Consider the following 23,846-nt stretch of genomic DNA (forward strand, 5'->3'; position numbering starts at 1 on the left):
CGTATATCCCTTACTCTGGCTTCAATGATCTCCATAATTTTAAGGTTGTGTGATAAGAGGGTAATGCCTCTGTAATTTTCACTTTTCCCTCTACTCCCTTTCTTAAAGATAGGAACTATCACCCCTTTTGTCCAATCTTCAGGTATTTTGTTATCCTTCCATATTGTTTAAAAAAATTAGGATGTGCTGTCTTAGCATTGAGGTATTTGGTGTTCTTGTTTTTTTTTTCTTTTCTTCTTTTTCAAAATGTTTATTATTGTGCATATATTGTTGTTAGTATTAAGAAATCACTCAACAATTCCTATACTGTTGGCATATTTAAAAATATGTAATTGCACAGTCTATGGAAGCTAAATGAATGAATGAATGAATGAATGAATGAATGAATATGGACAATAATTACAACAGTGTCCATATTGCTAAGGTGCTCCTAAAGCATGTGGAACAATTAGGTTGATTAGAGGCCTTCCTCAGAGCCTAAAATTTGTAAAACTGAAAGAGGGAGAGACAAAATTTCAGAGAAAGAAGGATGTACTTGTTCAGGTATGGAAGTGCAAACAAAATATGTGAATGATAACAACAATACATTCATCGGCTGCAGTGGAGACTGGTAAAGATGACAGATCTGGAAAACCTATTGAGAAGCTGGAATCTGTTGTTGATTATAACCAGTTCATGAAGGGATTAGATCGTGCAGATCAGTACCTCTCTTACTGTCCAATGCTTAGGAAGATAGTGAAGTGGACAAAGAGATCCATCATGTACCTTCTAAACTCGGCTTTATTTAATTCATTTAGAGTGTTTAGAGAGGTAAATCCACAGCTAAATATGTGCTACAAAGTGTACCTGCATTCTGTTACTAAGGAATGGTTGAGTGACAGTGCTACCCCACAAACCAATCCTGACACTCAGGAACGACCAACTGGACCTCCAACTAAAAGAGCACCAAAAACAAGACCCCCCCATGCAGACTTACAGCAGATATGAGGAAACATATCAAAGACAAAATCGTGAGTACAGGTGTGAAGAAAATTCCCCAGAAACCCTGAAGAGTTTGTGCTGCAAAGGAGCTGAGGAGCAAAACATGATTCATCTGCAAGTTCTGTGAGGTCTGTGAGGTGCCACTGCACAGAGGAACATGTTTCAAGAGGTACCACACCTTCAAGAAATACTAAAATGGTTAGTGGAAAAATATGATAAGTTTCAGAGTATTCTCATTCCAGGTTTAGGAATTGCAATAATTTGAATGATATCCTGCAACAACTCCATGTCTCTGCCAAAACCGTCTGGTCACAGGTGCCAGTTACATGTCAGATGGGCTGGACAGCATGTGTTAAGACCAACAACCAAGCACTATCATAGTTATTACACAATGCACCCAAGATCGGCCGTACTGGCCATTGGCTTCTGCGACTATCAAGATTCAAATTTTCCCTTTCCTTTGTTCCTGGCCATGACAACCATGTAGCTGATGCTCTTTCATGCCTTTTTGATTTAGATTCTCCTACCCCCAATTCTCAGGTGAATGTTTCTTTCTCTACAAATCTAGTTCCTTACAGTAATGCCATCTCTTCTTTAGTCCAATTTCCTTTGTCTTTTACTTCTTGTAAGGACCATCAACTTGCTGATCTTTATTGCACGCAAATTCTTCGAACATTGTCTGACCCTAATTACAAAGGACCGTTTAATATATCTAAGGATATATTAATATGTAAGCCAAAACCCAAATCTACTCCCAAAGTCATGTTGCCTGATGCACTCTGTCCTATGATACTTCAGTATTATCACAGTTCTCCTACTGGAGGCCATTTAGGAATTAAAAACATATTTTTAAATATCTTCTCTCTTTTTTTGGTCTCGTATGTGCCAATATGTTTATAATTATGTCAAAAACTGTGAATTATGTCAGAAAACTAAGTATCTTAATATCTTACTTCAAGGAAATTCTGCCTCTCCTTCCACCTATCCTTCAGAAACCTATCATGTAGATGTGGTAGGCCCAATTACCCGTTCCACACGGGGCAATATTTATATCTTTATGCTATTGGATGGCTTTTCTAAATTTCAAATTCTTTTTTCTTTAAGACATCTAACCTCTACTTCACCTATTACCCTTCTGCAAGAGCAATTATTTCCTGTAATTGACATCCCAAAATATTTGGTATTGGATAATGCTATTGTTTTCACCTTTAAAATCTTCTATGATGTGCGTTCTTCCCTCAGAATCAAGAAGGTTTATACTACTCCTTAGCATCTTCAGAGTAATGTCGCGGAGAGTTATCACCGTAACTTGAAAACTGTATTATCTATTTTTCATTCTGACCAGTAAAAGTACTGGGAAACCGAACTATCATCCTTTGCTCTTGCCTTTAATTCCAGCATTAATTCAGCTATAGGGCACCCTCCTGCTGAATTTTTTTCAGGCTGTGCATTGCAAATCCGTCTTTCTCTCTTGTGGGATCTTCCTTCATTGCTTTTTGACACCCCCCACCCAGTAATAACACTAAACATTTATCGAACTCCGCTTTACAGCAACCATATCATGCACAGCACGCATATGAGTCCACTCATAATATAATAACAAGCATACCCCTGTTAAATTTGAAGTACAGTAGAAGTCCGATATAACCGCGAAAAAATTACTCGCTATAGCGGATTGTCGTTGTATCCGATTTTTGTATAAAAGTCGGAAAAACCCATACACATTAAAATTCGGTATGAAACAGCAATCAGTTTGTTCAAAACTTGCGTTTCCGCAGATGATACACACTACAGCTTACTTGTTACTTTTCGAAATCCGATACTACGTGAAAGTGTATGTTAAATTTCATTCTGAAAAGAATATAGTACCGTATTTCTACGAATCCAAGATGAACCCCACTTTTTCCTTCAAAAAATGTAAATCAGGCTCAAAAAGTGTTTTGTAAAATGATATGAATGCCTACGCATTTCAGACTATTTTTAGACGCCGAACATTGGCTATCGTCATGCCGTAATTTTTTTTGCGGCTGCACAATTATTCTTTATTTTCAAGGGTTTAACGACCACTAACTTATAATTGGGATAATAATACCGAAGAGAACACGTTGAAAATTTGCCGGCAATACCTATTCCATGCGGCTCTACAATACGACGATCCATCAGGAAATTATTCTTGCTGTCTATAAAACTGTTAGTTTTACTCAGTGTCAGATACTGTATAACCGGTTACCGCTAAACGCACGTCTCGCTTGCCGCCCAGCGATGTATAGGACTAATCGCGGACGTTGAAAGTCAACGAACGAGTTTATTGCGCCACGGTATGGCCATTCCGCCCTTGCGATTTTCGTGCACATACCTCACTATTTCATCTTCGACTTCTTCAAAGCGTCCTTGTTTCGGACCACTGAATGCATGTTTTGTACAGTACGCATTCTTTTAGCTCTTTGTCTTCACGCTACCGCCATATATTTGCTTTAGTTAGGCCTATGCCGTATTTTCTTACGGCTGCAGAATTACTTTATATTTCCGAGTGTTTAATAACCATTAAAAAATTGGTATCATAATATCGACGAGAACCCGTTGAAAATTTGCCGACAATACTTTTTCCACGTATCTTTACGGTACAACTATCCATCACGAAAATATTCCTGCTGTCTATAAAACTTAATTTTACTAAGCGTCAAGTACAATAGACGCGTTATAACTCTGCCACTGAGTAGTCGGCCTGTCTAAGAATTCGAAGGCTCCCATGTTTTGATGCCATTCTGCAGATTTGAAAAACGTTTTTGTAGAGGCTAATAGAACGTCATTCTCCCTTCACTATTTCCCGAGATCCAGTGACGTTACATACAGGCACTGTACAACGGTTGTCGCGGCTAGCGATGTATAATACCAAATACAGTCTCTACTGTATTTGATAATACAGAGGCGGTCGTTTATTGTCAATGAGTTTTGTGTGTGCGTGCACGTGCGGGGGTGAAAAGGAGCAGCGTAGTTACCGCGGTAGTTGCCGGTGGTATCCATTAACTTACTGTCAGGCCGCGAATGCAAGACAACCCTTGAGTTTTCGCATGAGATTCTAAGAGAAAAAAACGTCGTCTTGGATTCGGAGGAATACGGTATCACTCCAGAGGTTTCTGTGGCAAACACTTCAGTTTTCTTCTTCAGACGGCGTCACCTAACCTAACCGTATATGTATCGTGAAAACATATTTGAAACACGTGTAGAGAAATGATAACCTCCTCGCTAAAACTTTACATGTAAATAGCCTTTCCGAAATTTAACTAGACGAGAGAAGATATTAACTATCCTCTGAAATCAGTGACGTACTCTGCCATATCTTGAGGTTTATCACATTCTTACTTAATTTCCGCATATAACATTAAAATTAAGACATCGTTTACCTCAGTCTTTATTTTTAACGAGTTAACAACTGCTATCGGCCACGTTATTTACGCATTTATTACGAAAACGTGTTATCCTCTTTCATTTCGACATTTTTTTTTTTTTTTTTTTTTAGAAATAGCAGTCGACGGGCATTACTAATCGACTCCAACATCGCCTTCGAATGTCGTCGACGAGAGAGCTCGCAAATGCACATAGTGAGCAAACTATACCGTACCGAAGATGATCGATCGCATTTTGTAGCAAAGGTTTCTGTTTTTATTCAAACAGCTTCACCTATCCTAACTTATCCGTATTATACGTATGATGAAAACACACTTCAAGCGCCAATAGAGAATTGATAACCTTCTCGCTATAAACGTTCATAACAGCTTTTCCGTCAATTTATCCAGACGCAAGAAAATATAAACTAACCTCAGAAATCAATTAGACCTATGCACTCTATCATATCTCGAGGTGTATCACATTCTTACTAAATTGCAGTATTTAGCCTTAAATTAAGCGGTCATTTAGTCAGCCTTTACCTTTAACGAGTTAACAACCGTTATCGGACACGTTATTTACACATTTATTACGAAATTGTCCTCTTTCATTTGGAATTTTCTTTACAGAACAGCAGTCGACGGGTATTACTAGTCGACTCCGACATTGCCTTCGAAAGTCGACGAGAAAACTCGCTAGTGGACATAGGGAGGAAACGACACCGAAGGTAATCGATCGCATGCAATATAATCGCTGGGGTGCATTAATATCGGGAACGGAAAAATCGCGCGCCGTTAATCGATCGTAATAACGGATGCGTCAGTGATAGGTCTCTCGCTGTAACCGAAGGACGACACACAGTTTAATATAGGAATATTGAAGGGACAGAAATATATTATCACTATAACGGAGTTCTCGTTATATGCCGTACTCGTTATTGCGGACTTCTACTGTATCTGATTTGGTTCTTTTGTGCAATCATCCATGCAGTTCCACTCTGCAACAAATCTCTGTTAAACTTTGCCATTCACTGATTGGGCCCTACAGGATTATCTCCTTTTCATCTCCAGTAAATTTTGTTCTTCAAGGAGTCTCTAATCAATCAATCAATCAATCAATCAATCAATCAATCAATCAATCAATCAATCAATCACTACTGATCTGCATTTAGGGCAGTCACCCAGGTCGCAGATTCCCTATCTGTTGTTTTCCTAGCCTTTTTTTAAATGATTGCAAAGAAATTGGAAATTTATTGAACATCTCCCTTGGTAAGTTATTCCAACCCCTAACTCCTCTTCCCATAAACGAATATTTGCCCCAATTTGTCCTCTTGAATTCCAACTTTATTTTCATATTGTGATCTATCCTACTTTTAAAGACACCACTCAAACTTGTTCATCTACTGATATCCTTCCACGCCATCTCTCCACTGACAGCTCAGAACATATCACTTATTACAAGTCATTAATCCAATTTTTGGTCCGTATTGACGATAGTGATTATATACAATTTACAAAATATACATTTAATGTTAACCTAGTCAATACTTACAATACCACATTTTGTGGTTAAATAATTATAAATGATAGAAAGGTTGTGAACATGTTTCACCCTTCTTAATGGGCATCATCAGCACAATGGATAACCTTAAAACAAATAATTACAACTAAGAACGTTTACAATTATTGGTCATATAAAAATGGAATGAGGTGTTGTGATGTTAAAAGTTATTTTCGATATCATGATAAGAAAGTTTGACGCGAATGTTACAAACACAAGTTAAAACTATTGTAGTACATTTTTACAATATTGTCTAAAAACATACATATCGGCATTCATCTGGAATTGAAATGGATCCTCTTCTTTTAATTTTTGGTGAAAGTCAATGTTATTGTCGTGTTCACCACCAAGCAGATTTAAAGAAAAAGATATGTATAAAACATATGTTCCTATTGTAGAGATTAGGTCAGGAATGAACAATTGGTGTTATTTCTTGAGTTAAATTGGTTAAAACACTTGAACACCTGGTGTTATTTCTTGAGTTAAATTGGTTAAAACACTTGAACACCAATTGTTCATTCCTGACCTAATCTCTCCAATAGGAACATATGTTTTATACATATCTTTTTCTTCAAATCTGCTTGGTGGTGAACACGACAATAACATTGACTTTCACCAAAAATCAAAAGAAGAGGATCCATTTCAATTCCAGACGAATGCCGATATATATATATTTTTAGACAATAGTTTTAACTTGAGTTTGTAACATTCGTGTCAGACTTTCTTATCATGATATAAAAAATAACTTTTAACATTACAACACCTCATTCCAGTTTTATATGACCAGTAATTGTAAACGTTGATGAATATTGAATTTTCACGACTGCATTGTAATCGAAACCGACTTTCAACCTATTAGGTCGTGTTACGTACATTTAGTACGTTTGAAGAGATGTTAAGTACAGAACAAAAATGGCCAACCAGACACCAGTGGGATCCGAACCCACAACCTCCCGATTTTGCGTCAGTTGCTCTTAATTATTACAGGGACAGATAAAGCTTCACCTACTCTAATTCTCTGAGTTCTATTTTCTAGAAACAGAGTCACCCATTCAGTCACTCTTTTGTCAAGTCCAATTGCACTCATTTTTGCCAGTAGTCTCCATGAGGTAACGGAACTATTTGACAAGCATGCCCCAAAGCAGCGAGCGAGAATATCGAAAGGATCCTCCCCGTGGTTAAATGACGAAATTAGACAACTAATGAAACAAAGAGACTGCGCTCACAGACAGTACAAAAATGACCCTACCATACAAAACTTCGACGAATATAGGAAGTTGCGAAATAAGACAACACAACAAATATGAAATGCTAAACTGCGACGCGCTTACAGTTTAATTACGCCTGACAGTAGAACAGCGACGACATTTTGGAAATCTATTAATAAGCTTGGACTTACAAAGTACCTCTCGAGACTCTTAACGAGTACTTTACTGCTAAATGCTCCGCAGTATGACCTGATGACAAACAGCGACTTATGAATTATTACGGTACACACCCTACCCCTGACAGAGAGAAATTCTATTTCAGTCACGTGACGCCCCTCCAAGTCAGAAAAGCAGTCCTAAGAATAAGCACAAAAGCAAAAGGAATTGATGACATTGGGACTGACATGGTCAAACTAATTCTTGATTGTATATTACCAACCTTAACTCATATAATCAATTTCTCTCTTCTATACTCCACGTATCCAACTCTCTGGAAGAACGCTATTGTGCTACCTCTTTGAACGAGGGAGACTATCGTCCAATCACATAACTGCATTTCAGTTGAGAATTGTAGTGTAGCAACGGTATATTAGATAGTATCTTGCCTGTTGTATTCGTGTGTATTTTTGTGCAAATGGCAGGTTTCATTTCTATTACAGCACAGTAAGACAAAGTAGTACTAATATTAATCTGTATACGTGTTTAAATTTGTTGGTAATCTTTGAGTACGGTACCTACCGGTAGTTCTTGCGAATATTTAAATTTAGGCCTAATTGGAATTTTCATTTCTATTTGTGCTTAGTAAGAAGCTAGGATATGTCTGAACGCAGTTTTATCATTATTGTAGTGTAGTATAGTAACTTATTTGAAATTAGAGTGCCTATTCTATAATTTTGAGTAGTTTTGCAAATTTCGAACTTTGATGGTAATTTTCTTTTCTATTTTTGCTTGGTAATAACCTGTTGTAATTAGAATACGTCTGAACGTAGTTTAAAATTATTGTAGTGTATTGTAGTATCTGTACTTAATCTGAGCATAGTTTAAAATTATTGTAGTGTATTATAGCACCTTATTAGGAAGTAGTGTGTTTATTCTATTACTGTGAAATATTTGTGTAGTATAGTACATACCATTTCTGTGGTATCTGTAGTAACTCTCTTAAAAAAATTCTGTTGTTGTAATTAGGATAAACATAACTGCAGTTAAGAATTGTGTAATTCTTGTGTATTATTCTCTGTTTCCAGTAATTAACAGCAATTTTCATAGTGTTAGCGTGTTGAAGGAATAAATAATAGTACAATTAAGTATTATTGTAGTGTAGTAGTAGCCTATATTAATTAACTTACTGTCGTGTGATCTTTGTGAACAAACCTAGACAATATTTCTTTCCTTTCATTTTTATTTTGCCAGAATAAGTTCTTATTTTTCCTTTTCTATTCATTATTTAGTAAAAAATGGCTAAGCAGTCCAATTGTAGGAACTGTGGGTGTGGCCAGGCATTCAGGAGTATGAGGGAGGAGTTGGAGAGCTTGAGGGAGATAATTAGGATTCTCTCAGAGGACAGGAAGGAAAGTAGGCCTCCAAACAATGTGCAGGATACAGTAAGTGTAACAGAGGGATGGGAAGGCAAGGGGGGAATTGTGGAAGACAGGTGGTCTAATGTTTTAAGGGGAAGGAGATTGCAGGCTAAGGGTTCCATTCAGGATCAAAATTCAGGACAGGTGTCGGTGAGGAATCGGTAAGAGTCACTGCAGTTAGAACAACCGAGGGAAGATGAGGAACAGGGAACTGTTGCCGAGAAGTATGGAAGTAGGAGAAAGGGAAGAGGTAGGAAAGGGAAATGTGGAGTAGTGGATAGGAAAAGACAGGTGGAACAGGGTCATGGGATGGAGAAAGGGGAGGAGGAAGTAGCTTCCACAGCTGTCAAGAAAGACAGGACTCACCAGGAGGGGAGGGGATCAAATGAGGTAGGTAGGGTTGAGGCTCTGGTCATGGGGGATTCTATCATTAGACATGTCAGGAGAGTGTGTTGAGGAAAGGGTACCAGGGTAGAGTGTTATCCAGGAATTAGGTTAAGGCAGATGTTGAGGAAATTGGAAGAAAAAAAGGAGGGAAAGGAGAAGGTGGTAGTGTTTCACGTTGGTACTAACAACGTCAGACAAGCAGGTACAAGAACCAACATAGTTGGGGATGTGTAGGATCTGGTAAATGCAGCACGGGTGAAGTTTAAGGAAGCGGAGATTGTTATCAGTGGAATACTGTGTAGGAGGGATACTGACTGGAAGGTGATCGGGAATTTAAATGAGACTATGGAGTGGGTATGTGGGAAACTGGGAGTGAAATTTCTAGATCCTAATGGGTGGGTAGGAGAAAGGGATCTGCACTCAGATGGCCTTCACTTAAACTGCAGTGGTACATATAAGTTAGGAAATTTGTTTAGAAGGGTTATAGGGAGGTACATTCAGAGATGGCTGCCCTAGGGAGCGGTGTTAAGGGAACAGGGAACTGTAAATCAAAGGGATGACATAAAACTGTTAGTGCTCATCTGTAGTATTGTAAAGAAAGGAATAGAATTTTAAAAAAATTAATAGATATATATTTACCAGATATTGTAATAGAAGTTGAATCATGGCTGAGAAATGATATAATGGATGCAGAAATTTTCTCACGGAACTGGAGGGTGTATCGTAGAGATAGGATAGGAATGGTAGGAGGGGGAGTATTCATTCTGGTGAAAGAAGAAATTGTAAACTACGAAAAAGTTAAAGATGACAAACATGAAATTCTAGGGGTAAAGCTCATCTCTAAAGGTAATAGGCAACTTGATGTCTTTGGAGTGTATAGACCAGGAAAGGGTAGCGCAGATGCAGATTCAGAATTATTTGATAAGATAATCCGCTATGTGGGAAACGATAAGGTAAGGAACGTGATTGTAACGGATGATCTCAATTTACCAAATGTCAGTTGGGAAGGTAATGCGAATGACAGGAAGCATGAACAACAAATGGCAAATAAGTTAATATGGGAAGGGCAGCTGATTAAGAAAGTGATGGAACCAACTAGAAGGAAGCATATTCTGGCTGTGGTGCTGGTAAAACTAGATGAGCTCTATAGAGAAACCAAAGTAATAGATGGTATTAGTGATCACGAAGCTGTTTTTGTGGTAATTAAAAATAAATGTGAAAGAAGGGAAGAGATTAAAATTAGGACTGTTAGGCAGTACCATATGGCTGATAAAACAGGCATGAGGGAGTTTTTAATTAGTAACTATGATCGGTGGAAAACGGTAAATAAAAATGTAAACAGACTCTGGGATGGGTTTAAAGCAATTGTTGAGGAATGTGAAAATAGGTTTGTACCTTTAAAGGTTGTAAGGAATGGTAAAGATCCACTATATTATAACAGGGAAGTAAAGAGACTAAGAAGGAGGTGCAGGTTGGAAAGAAATAGAGTTAGAAATGGCTGAGGAAGTAAGGAGAAATTGAAGGAACTTCCAAGGAAATTGAATCTAGCAAAGAAGTCAGCTAAAGATAACATGATGGCAAGCATAATTGGTGGCCATACTAATTTTAGTGAAAAATGGAAGAGTATGTACAGATACGTAAAGGCTTCAAAGAAGGACATTCCAGGAATCATTAATGAACAAGGGGAGTGTGGATGCGAGGATCTTCAAAAGGCAGAAGTATTCAGTCATCAATATGTGAAGACTGTTGGTTACAAGGATAATGTCCAGATAGAGGAGGTGACTAATACTAAAGAAGTATTAAAATTTACCTATGACAGCAATGACATTTACAGTAAGATACAAAAGTTGAAAACTAGAAAAGCAGCTGGAATTGATAAGGTTTCGGGGAATATACTAAAGAAAATGGGCTGGTATTTAGTACCATATCTGAAGTACTTATTTTATTATTGTTTGCATGACGGAACTTTACGAAATGAATGGAGAGTAGCTATAGTAGCCCCTTTGTACAAGGGAAAGGGTGATAGGCATAATGCTGAAAATTACAGGCCAGTCAGTTTGACATGCATTGCATGTAAGCTTTGGGAAAGCATTCTTTCTGATTATATTAGACATGTTTGCAAAATTAATAACTGGTTTGACAGAAGGCAGTTTGGGTTTAGGAAATGTTACTCCACTGAAGCCCAACTTGTAGGATTCCAGCAAGATATAGCAGATATCCTGGATTCAGGAGGTCAATTGGACTGTATCGTGATTGACCTATCTAAGGCATTTGATAGGTTAGATCACGTGAGACTACTGGCAAAAATGAGTGCAATTGGACTTGACAAAAGAGTGACTGAGTGGGTGGCTCTGTTTCTAGAAAATAGAACTGCCGGGCTGAGTGGCTGAGACAGTTAAGGCGCTGGCCTTCTAACCCCAACTTGGCAAGTTCGATCCTGGCTCAGTCTGGTGGTATCTGAAGGTGCTCAAATACAACAGCCTTGTGTCGGTAGATTTACTGGCACGTAAAAGAACTCCTGCGGGAGTAAATTCCGGCACCTCGGCGTGTCCGAAGACCGTAACAGTAAAAAATTAAGAGCGGAATTCCTCAAGGCAGTATTATTGGACCTTTATGTTTTCTTATATATATGAATGATATGTGTAAAAAAGTTGAATCAGAGATAAGGCTTTTCGCAGATGATGTTATTCTGCATGTTGTTGTTTGAGTCATCAGTCCATAGACTGGTTTGATGCAGCTCTCCATGCCACCCTAGCATGCGCTAACCTTTTCATTTCGACGTAACTATTGCATCCTACATCTGCTCTAATCTGCTTGTCATATTCATACCTTGGTCTACCCCTACTGTTCTTACCACCTACACTTCCTTCAAAAACCAACTGAACAAGTCCTGGGTGTCTCAAGATGTGTCCTATCATTCTATCTCTTCTTCTCGTCAAATTTAGCCAAATCGATCTCCTCTCACCAATTCGATTCAGTATCTCTTCATTCGTGATTCGATCTATCCATCTCACCTTCAGCATTCTTCTGTAACACCACATTTCAAAAGCTTCTATTCTCTTTCTTCCTGAACGAGTTATCGTCCATGTTTCACTTCCATACAACGCCACGCTCCACACGAAAGTCTTCAAAAACATCTTTCTAATTCCTATATCAATGTTTGAAGTGAGCAAATTTCTTTTCTTAAGAAAGCTCTTCCTTGCTTGTGCTAGTCTGCATTTTATGTCCTGCTTACTTCTGCCTTCGTTAGTTATTTTACTACCGAAGTAACAATATTCATCTACTTCTTTTAAGACTTCATTTCCTAATCTAATATTTCCTAAATCACCTGCCTTCGTTCGACTGCAGTCCATTACTTTTGTTTTGGACTTATTTATTTTCATCTTGTTCTCCTTACCCAAGACTTCATCCATACCATTCAGCAACTTCTCGAGATCTTCTGCAGTCACAGATAAAATAACAATATCATCGGCAAATCTCAAGGTTTTGATTTCCTCTCCTTGGACTGTGATTCACTTTCCAAATTCCTCTTTGATTTCCTTTACTGCCTGTTCTATATAAACATTGAAAAGGAGAGGAGACAAACTGCAGCCTTGCCTCACTCCTTTCTGGATTGCTGCTTCTTTTTCAAAGCCCTCGATTCTTATCACTGCAGACTGATTTTTATACAGATTGTAGATGATTCTTCGTTCTCGGTATCTGATCCCTATCATCTTCAGAATCATAAATAGCTTGGTCCAATCAACATTATCGAATGCCTTTCCTAGATCTACGAATGCCATGTACGTGGGCTTGTCCTTCTTGATTCGATCCTCTAAGATCAGACGTAAAGTCAGGATTGCTTCACGTGTTCCTACATTTCTTCTGAAGCCAAATTGATCTTCTCCCAACTCAGCTTCAACTTGTTTTTCCATTCTTCTGTAAATAATACGTGTTAAAATTTTGCAGGCATGAGGTACTAAACTAATGGTGCGGTAGTTTTCACACCTGTCAGCACCGGCTTTCTTGGGAATAGGTGTAACAACATTCTGCTGAAAATCTGATGGGACTTCACCTGACTCATACATCTTGCACACTAAATGAAATAACCTTGCCATGCTGGTTTCTCCTAAGGCAGTCAGTAATTCAGAGGGAATGTCATCATTTCCAGATGCCTTGTTCCTATTTAGGTCACTCACAGCTCTGTCAAACTCTGACCTCAAAATTGGGTCTCCCATTTCATCAGCATCAATAGCCTCTTCATGTTCCAGAACCAAATTATTTACATCTTTATCTTGATACATCTGTTGGATATGTTCCTGCCATCTTTCTGCTTTGTCTTCCCTAGAATTGGCTTTCCATCTGAGCTCTTAATGTTCATACACCTAGATTTCTTTTCTCCAAAGGTTTCCTTGATTTTCCTGTATGCAGCATCTACCTTTCCCAGGACCATACAGCCTTCGACATCCTTGCACTTCTCCTTCAGCCATTCTTCCTTAGCTACCTTGTACTCTCTATCCACTTGATTCTGTAATCGCCTGTATTCATTTCTGCCCTCTTCATTTCTAGCATTCTTGTATTTTCTTCGTTCATCAATCAGGTCTAGTATTTCCTGAGTTATCCACTGATTCTTAGTTGATCTTTTCTTCCTTCCTAACATTTCTTCAGCAGCCCTACTGACTTCATTTTTCATGACTCTCCACTCTTCTTCGATAGTGTTTCCTTCAGCCTTTTCATTTAGCCCTTGTGCAACATGTTCCTTGAAACAATCCCTCGCACTCTTTTCTTTCGCATTGTCTAGATCCCATCTTTTTACATTCTTTCCTTTCTCGTCGCTGTTTACATATTGTATTAAATCTTCTATCTCCTCATATATTCTTTTGATTTCTTCATCATCTGCTGAACTAGTAGGCATATAGACCTGCACTATTGTGGTGGGCATTGGTTTGGTGTCTATCTTGACGACAATAATTCTTTCACTATGCTGGTCGTAATAGCTTACCTGCTACCCTATTTTCTTATTCATTATTAAACCAACTCCTGCATTTCCCCTGTTTGATTTTGTGTTGATAATTCGGTAGTTGCCTGACCAAAAACTTGTTCTTCCTGCCAACGTACTTCACTTATACCAACTACATCTAACTTTAGCCCATCCATCTCCCTTTTCAGATTCTCTAACCTACCAGAACGATTCAAACTTCTAACATTCCACGCTCTGACTCGCAGAATGTCAGTATCCATCTTCCTGATGATCACCCCCTCTCGTGTAGTCCCCACCCGGAGATCCGAATGGGGGACTAGTTTACCTCCGGAATATTTTACCCGGGAGGAAGCCATCATCAGTACATCATTCATACAAAGAGAGCTGCATGTCCTCGGGAGGTAGTTACGGCTGTAGTTTCCCGTTGCTTTCAGCCGTGTAGCAGTATCAACACAGCTAAGCCATGTTGAGTATTATTACAAGGCCGTATCAGTCAATCATCTAGACTGCCGCCCTTGCAACTACCGAAAGGCTGCTACCCCCCTTTCGATGAACCATTCGTTAGTCTGGTCTCTCAACAGATACCCATCCGATATGGTTGCACCTGCGGCTCGGCTATCTGCATCATTGGGACACGCAAGCCTCCCCACCGCGGCAAGGTCACATGGTTCGCAGAGGAGGTACTATGTTCGTCTAAAAGTACTAGTCATACATACATACATACATACATACATACATACATACATACATACATACATACATACATAAACGTACTAGTCATACATACATACATACATACATACATACATACATACATACATACATACATACATACATACATACATAAACGTACTAGTCATACATACCAATTTTTCAAAGTAATTTTAGTATAAGTTTCAGTTTAATCAATATATTTGTACTGTAAACATTTCGCATCCCCAGTATTAACACTTGTAAATATTCATCAATACTTTTTAAGTAAGTTTTTATGACTCCTTAGACCGTATGTGTTTTAAGATTGTTTGTGGCTGATGATGCCCAATAAATAGTGGGCGAAACATGTACCCTTCAAATTTCTGATAACTTCCATGTGCATTTAAACACACTATAGTGGAATAAATTTATATTGAATAGGTGGTATTAAAATTACTCCTTGTATAACTTTGTGATCAGCTATTTTTCAATACGGAATAATGACGAGAATAATGGTTTGTAAGTGGTATGTTCCGAGCTATCAGTGGAGAGATAGCGTGGGAGGACATCAGTAGACGAATAAGTCTGGATGGTGTCTTTAAAAGTAAGAAAGATCACAATGTGAAGATAAAGTTGGAATTCAAGAGGACAAATTGGGGCAAATATTCGTTTATAGGAAGGGGAGTTAGGGATTGGAATAACTTACCAAGGGAGATGTTCAATAAATTTCCAATTTCTTTGCAATCATTTAAGAAAAGGCTAGGAAAACAACAGATAGGGAATCTGCCACCTGGGCAACTGCCCTAAAAGCAGATCAGTAGTGACTGAGTGATTATCAGCTTTATCTAAATTCTTAGAATATGTAGTCCATACACAAATGTCTGAGTACCTTTGAACACACAATCTTCTTAATCCTCTCCAGTCCGGTTACCGACAAGGACATAGTACAACTACAGCCTTACTTAAAGTGACTGAGGATATTAGACAAGCAATAGATAGAGGACGATTCACAGTTCTGGTACTACTAGATTACAGTAAAGCTTTCGACAGCGTAGGCATTGACATTTTACTTGTAAAGCTGAAGGCTCATCATTTTTTTCAGAGTACGATTGCTTGGATGCATTCTTATCTTCACGGGCGTCAACAATGTGTGAAAGGTAACAATGAAATTGTTTCCTCATAGCGCCACGTGAACAGAGGAGTCCCTCAAGGCTCTGTATTTGGTCCTCTTCTTTTCACACTCTTTGTGAATGACATATCATCGAATTTAAGACACTGCAAATACCATACGTACGCTGACAACCTTCAACTCTACACATACTCTACAGCACGAGACCTCCAGGAAAATATCGACTTACTAAACATTGACTTACAGGCTGTTAGTGATTGGTCTGCTGCGCACGGCCTGAAATTGAACCCTACAAAACCGCAAGTAATCTTTCTTGGCCATCAAAGTCAAATAACAAGTGTAACTAAACGTCCGTTGCCAAGAGTAATCCTTCAGGATGTTCCATTTCCTTTTGTATCACAAGTGAAAAATCTTGGTGTTATCATGGACGAACGCATGACTTGGTCTGCACATGTCTTACATTTCTGTCAAAAACTTTACTCAGTTTTACATTCTTCACATAAATATGAACATATATTTCCAATAAAGCTTAAAAATAAATTAATTGAAGCTCTTGTAATGCCACATTTTGACTATTGTGATGTTGTTTTCCATGGCATGAGGCCACAATTTTCCCTAAGGTTACAGCACGCTCAAAATGCATGTGTGAGATATGTATGCAATTTAAGAAAATATTACCACGTGTCACCATTTTTCCTAAAATTAGAGAAGTCGCGACTCCATGTTCGTCGTAACCATCATACTTTGTCTCTCCTCCATCGAGTTCTTACTACATCTTCCCCATCACACCTTTCTTCACGTTTTCATTACTTCTCAAATGTTCATGACAGTCATACAAGGGCTCAAACATCCAACCTGCTCACCATCCCTCACCATCGAACTGCCGCATATATTAGCTCATTCTTGGTGTATGCCGCACGAGAATGGAATCGTTCACCGGACGGCGCCAGAGGAATAACAACTACAGTGTCATTTAAAAAAGCGTTAAGAGGTACGGCAGGATGCGAGTGACCTGTGCATTTCTGGTCTTTCAGTGATCATGCTACTATAATATCAATACTGTCTAGCTATTATTGTTGTTATCATCATCATCATTATTATTATTATTATTATTCTTATTATTGCTGTTGTGCGTATGTCTCACTGTGGTGGAATTTTATTTCAGTTATATTTTGATTGTGTTTAAATTGTGTCTTCTAGTATTAATTACGGTAGTATTACTTATGACTTTAATGTATACTAATTGGTTTAGTGTAAGAGAAGGCCCAATGGCCTTAACTACGCCAATAAAGACATTTATCTATCTATCTATCTATCTATCTATCTATCTATCTATCTTGCTGAAATCCTATAAGCTGAGCTTCAGTCGAATAACCTTTCCTAAACCCAAACTGCCTTCTGTCAAACCAGTTACTAATTTTGCAAACATGTCTAATATAATCAGAAAGAATGCTTTCCCAAGGCTTACATGCAATGCATGTCAAACTGACTGGCCTGTAATTTTCAGCTTTATGTCTATCACCCTTTCCTTTATACACAGGGGCTACTATAGCAACTCTCCATTCATTTGGTATAGCTCCTTCAACCAAACAATAATCAAAGAAGTATTTCAGATATGGTACTATATCCCAAACCATTGCATTTAGTATATCCCCAGAAATCTTATCAACTACAGCTGCTTTTCTAGTTTTCAACTTTTGTATCTTACTGTAAATGTCATTGTTATCATAGGTAAATTTTAATACTTCTTTAGTATTAGTCACCTCCCCTATCTGGACATTATCCTTGTAACCAACAATCTTTACATACTGCTGACTGAATACTTCTGCCTTTTGAGGATCCTCGCATACACACTCCTCTTGTTCATTAATGATTCCTGGAATGTCCTTCTTTGAACCTGTTTCTGCCTTAAAGTACCTATACATACCCTTTCACTTTTCACTAAAATTTGTATGACCACCAATTATGCTTGCCATCATGTTATCCTTAGCTGACTTCTTTGCTAGATTCAATTTCCTTGGAAGTTCCTTCAATTTCTCCTTACGTCCTCAGCCATTTCTAACTCTATTTCTTTCCAACCTGCACCTCCTTCTTAGTCTCTTTACTTCCGTGTTATAATATAGTGGATATTTACCATTCCTTACCACCTTTAAAGGTACAAACCTATTTTCACATTCCTCAACAATTGCTTTAAACCCATCCCAGAGTCTGTTAACATTTTCCAGCAATCATAGTTACTTTTTAAAAACTCCCTCATGCCTGTTTTATCAGCCATATGGTACTGCCTAATAGTCCTAATTTTGATACCTTCCTTTCTTTCACATTTATTTTTAACTACGACAAAAACAGCTTTGTGATCACAAATACCATCTATTACTTCGGTTTCTTTATAGAGCTCATCTGGTTTTATCAGCACCACATCCAAAATATTCTTCCCTCTAGTTGGATCCATCACTTTCTGAATCAGCTGCCCTTCCCGTATTAACTTATTTGCCATTTGTTGTTCATGCTTCCTGTTGTTCGCATTATCTTCCCAATTGACATTTGGTAAACTGAGATCATCTGCTACTATCACATTCCTTTCCATATCATTTACAACACAGCTGATTATCTTATCAAATAATTCTGAATCAGCGTCAGTGCTACCCTTTCCCAGTCTGTACACTCTGGGGGAGCCGACAAAAAAAGAAAATTGATATTTGATGAAATTATACGTTTTAGCCTGTAACGGATGAAAACTTACCATATGGATCAATTAAAGAAATTTCATAAATTGTTGTGAATCTCTCCCCCTCCCTATTTTGTTTGTTGATGTGGTTCCAATCTCATGCTGATTCCTTACCACTGACCCTCCCCATTATTTGTGTAAGGGAGTCTTTTAAGTTGTTTCTTTCTTCAAATATATATTTTATCTTTTCGGAGTACTCCAAACCATTTGCTTCTCCATTATTTCCTCATTTCTCCCTTTATTGTGTATTATCATTTCTTCTTGCACAAATTCTGTGCTAGTTTATTTATGTTGCAGCCATGCCACACACCGATGACATCTACTTGTGGGAGCTTCATCAAGTCTGGACATATTACAGTACATCTTCTGCAACTTGTTCTCTTGCGTCAGGCACCAAAGTGGGTCTACCTACTGCTGCATCACTCCAGACTTCATCTCTCCACCATATACTCTTCTACCTTGGAAAGAAGAACTCTTGCAAGATATACCTATCTGTAATCTTGAAAAAAAAAATTCTCTACAGGTGGCGGATATTGTGATGTTCTCTTACCTTCCGACACCAATTTCCTTGCACATGTTTCTAACCTTACTTTCTCCCCCAGACCTCTACACTAACACATACGCTACATCGCATCTTTTCAACTTCTACTATATTCCCGAACTTTCCAGTCTCTTTCCCCTCTCCCCTCTACTATTACGTCTTTCTACATCACTTTTTTCCGGTTATAAATTCTCGGCCATCACTTCACACTTGGTCAGTGTGCTACAGATCAGTTTGCTATTTGCTTTACGTCGCACCAACACAGATAGGTCTGATGGCGACGATGGGATAGGAAAGGCCTAGGAAGTGGAAGGAAGCGGCCGTGGCCTCAATTAAGGTACAGCCCCGGAATTCGCCTGGTATTTATTTTATTTATTCGTGTCAGAGGTACCAATATATAAGAAATCAATTCAAATACAATTCAAAAAATTAAATAATAAAAATATGAAGTATGTTAATTACACAAAATGAAAGACATATGAACAAATTAATTGTAAAAAAATAAAAAAAGGAGAAAGGAAGTATTACATGAAAATATCTACACTATATATACATTATTTACACAAGTTGTGACCAGTATTTGGCTACATTGATGGCATTGTTTCCGGCCAGTGCCAATTCCAACCCTGTACATGAATCTGGGCATAGACAGTGCAAGAGGTGCGCAGAAGTCTGTTCCTCTCCACATTCGCATAATGAGTCCCCACCATGCACGATGCCCCATTTCACAAGATTGTCCTTAGATTTTGCAACGCCAGACCGCAGTCTGTTTAATGACTTCCATATACACCATCCCTCTTCGTGACCAGGTGGCAACTTCTCTTCAAGTACCAAGATCAATTCGCCTGGTGTGAAAATTGGAAACCATGGAAAACCATCTTCAGGGCTGCCGACAGTGGGGTTCGAACCCACAATCTCCCGATTACTGGATAATGGTCGCACTTAAGCGACTGCAGCTATCGAGCTTGATACGGATCAGTTTGAGACTGGAACTTATTTCGACTTCGTCTCCATGACGACTATATTTCACTTCATTCCAGCTGAAGTGATTTAAATGACTCAGGTAGGGGGAGGGAACTATTGATTTTCTGGGTAAGCTGGTTCTTCCCAGTTATGTTTTTTATAAAGTTTTACTTCGAGACTGAGCCTTTTTCTGAAGTAGTAGATGATTCTGGGGACATAATCCATGATGCACTACTAAATTTTTCTGTTCTCTTTTCATGTCATTATACCCCGCTTTTTCCTTTTCTCTTTTTCTTAAATCTTGGATCCATGCTTTGGCCCAAAGAGGATAGAATAGAACTTTAGACTTTGCCTGTCATGCCAATGCTGTGAACATAGTCAGCTCCCATCTTTTTTTTTTTTTTAATTGGAATACTTGGAACATCTGTGTTTGTTATGCTCAACTTGGCTGGACTGTTATGTGTCATGGTTACTCATGTAAACAGTGTATCTTTCTCCAGTTGAACACTTCTCATTTCTATGTTCAGATCTTAAAATCTCTTCTAATTATGTATTGTGTATATACTGTGAGTATTTAAATTACCTTTCCCAAATTTGAAGAAGGAAAAGTTACTCTCTGTCTACCTATTGATGTTTCTTTTTTTTTTTTTTTTTTGGTATCTACCATTGTAATACTAGTCTTGTTAGAATTCTCTTGTATTTTCTTCTAAATATGTATTACTTTTTCAATAATATTACTTGATCATAGGTTGTAATAAGACATTGTTTAATACATTTATCCTCTCAGTGAGGTTAGTTTCTCAATTTTTGTTACAGATTGCTGTTATAACTGTTGTGACTTCCCCTCTTTGGAGAACAATAATTGATCGAGAAATGCATCTATGCAAGCTAAGGGCGCCAATCTTTAAGTTGATGACTTAAAGACAAAAATTTATAATAAAGCTTGGACGGACTCTCATCACAGGGATGGGGTGATAGTGCACTAATCATTAAGCAGGAGAATTAGAAATCAAAAGGCTAATTAAGGCAGATTGATTAAAGTGAACTAGGAAAATACTATTTATTATATTGAATATAAATGACGACGGTTTAACGAGAACTGAATTTAAAATAGGAAATGAATTTAACAAAAAAATTGAATGACTCTACTTCGCGAAAACTTGCAATATTTTTAACTCGCTTGCTCACCATGTAGTCTTTTTCTGCTGGTCCTTGGAAAGCTTCCATCCTTGTAGCTGGAACATCACCGGTCGTCTTTGAGATATCTTCATCTGCAGCTAAGTACCATTCCTGCCTTGCAAATTGCATCAACCACTAATTGGATGATGGCTTTGAAACTATCACTCCCTGTTATGCTCTATCCCATATATTGGAGATGAGCCCTAAATCATAGTTAGAAAAACCTCCTTGGGTTATGTGGAGAGGATACTCAATTAACAATCCTTCCAACTTTACTGAAAATGTGCACTGAAGTTTCATTTCTATCTAGTTTAATGCTACCAATTGTCTTAGACTGGTATAAACTGGTCTAATACAGAGCTGTTCGTACTTCCTGATGAGAGTGACTATACACCCATCATTCAGAAATTCCTAAGTACCACGTCGTGGTAACGAAGTAATGAATGTAGAAGTGATAAACTATCACAGTAGTCCACTATGGTACAACAACCATAAGACAAGTTATCAGACCTAAAGCGAAATACAAGATAGAAGAATCAAGAATGATGCCAAGAGCTCCAACACGCCCTTTTATAACCTTTTCTGGCTCTAATTACAGGTCGCTACACGTGGTCCAATCAGTTGACACGTCTCTCCCCACTCCAGATATTAAAGTTGATGGGTCCCAACCATGATATCAACTGTTCTTCTATTAGCCCTTTCACTCAGTATCCATGGCAACATGACGCTCCTTTGAAAATATAGGCGGTGATCAGTTTGAATTATTCTGGTCGAAATACAGTAGCTGTCGTTACAACGCTTGAACACGTGCTCGCTTTTCCCAGAATTTGATGTCTAAATTTGTCCTTCCTTCTTCCTCAGTGATGTGGCAAGATAGAGGAAAATCTACTGCAAGTTAAATTTAAACGAATGTCGCAAGAATCTAAGTTAATATTAGGATATTCAGCCCTCGTTTACAAGTCGTAGTTACAAAGTAATGAAATGATAGTGAGCAAATGATCAAACATGAATTATAATAAAATTACATACCAAGATAAATATCATGACGTTAAATTCCTGAATTAATTACACATAATAAAATTAACATAATTACACTGTGACGTCTGGAACGTTACACTGTTCTTAATGTCATGTTGCTATCCCAGTGATAAAAAAAAAGATCTTAATTTGGTGTTAAACACACAAATAATCGTGATAAGTTAAATAAAACACTCCTTGAAACACCTTTTTTATTTATTAATCTGTACGTTCACGGACCCCTCTGGTGAAGGCTCAAAATCGTTATAATCATTTTATGCTTCCACCCTTTTTGATGAATACTCCTGCAATTCTGCTTATTCCATTGTGTACTTATCTGTATATGACATATCATTCATGAAACGTCACTATGTAACCCAAACCGCTTAGCCACTCGCTTGGTGGTTGACTACTATAGTGAACATTTTAAAGAAATTAAAGAAACTGTTGGAACCTTACAGGATGATGCACTTTGGATTAAAAAAAAAAGGAAAAAGTTCCAAATGACTGCTATACAGAATGACATTGCGTTTGATCAAATCTCACTTTATATTCATTGCAAACTTGATTACTGGTCTTCAATGTAATGACAAACCTCTCTATGAACAACTTGAGTAACTGAACATAGCAAATCAGAAGCTTTCTGAAGCACCCAAAAGTGTTGGAAAAAGGTGAAAAATGAGTTGGAAATGCTGCTGCAGAAAAACATTGGACTGAAGACTTTAATTGCTGCTGCTAACATTTTAATGGGCAAGAACAACAAAGGTGGAATTGAATTACCAGTTCATCTCATTCCAAATCTAAAATATTGTCCTGTTTCTTCAGCTTATAAATTCATTCTGAGTGATAAACGCTATAACTTTTCTATCAAAGACCTAGAAAAAGTGCTTATTATTTATTGTAAATAATAATTTATTGCAGCCAATGGCCATACACACAATAATACACAATGATTAGGTTGCATAGGTAATTAAATTCCACAGAGTAACAATGTACACAGTCAGATAGTAATTGTCAGGTACTCGCTAGCAGTCATAGTGGAGAATGACTTCTGTTCTGTTTGTGGGTCCTTTTATAAAACTTCTTTGGAGCTCCTTTAGGTTAAATCCCCTCTTGGGTCGCGTAGCGTTACACATAGCGGGGGTAGGCCCTTTGGTTATTCTATTTGTGGGAGTGCAATTAAGCGGTCGCTTTTCTTAGGAGACACATTGATAGTCATAATGATAGTAGGTTATTCCATTGTCTCACAGGTGGGGTAGCTTTTAAGGGGCGAGAGAGAGATGGCCTAAGTGCGTTTGCTGATCATAATGGGAGACTACTATTCTAGCGTTCCGCTTGTAAGCAGGTCCGTACGTGGTGTTCGTCTGCTCTTGTGTTCCATCTGTGAGAAGACATTTAGGACTGAGCTCTGCCTCAGTCACATATTGTAATTCACAGTGATGAGAGGTCATTTGCTTATCTAATTTGTGACACACTATTGAGATCGCATGTTGCAGGGCACAGTGATGAAAAGTCTTCTGTTTGTCTAATTTGCAA

This window comes from Anabrus simplex, chromosome 2 (genome assembly GCF_040414725.1).
Source record: "Anabrus simplex isolate iqAnaSimp1 chromosome 2, ASM4041472v1, whole genome shotgun sequence".
Taxonomy (NCBI): domain Eukaryota; kingdom Metazoa; phylum Arthropoda; class Insecta; order Orthoptera; family Tettigoniidae; genus Anabrus; species Anabrus simplex.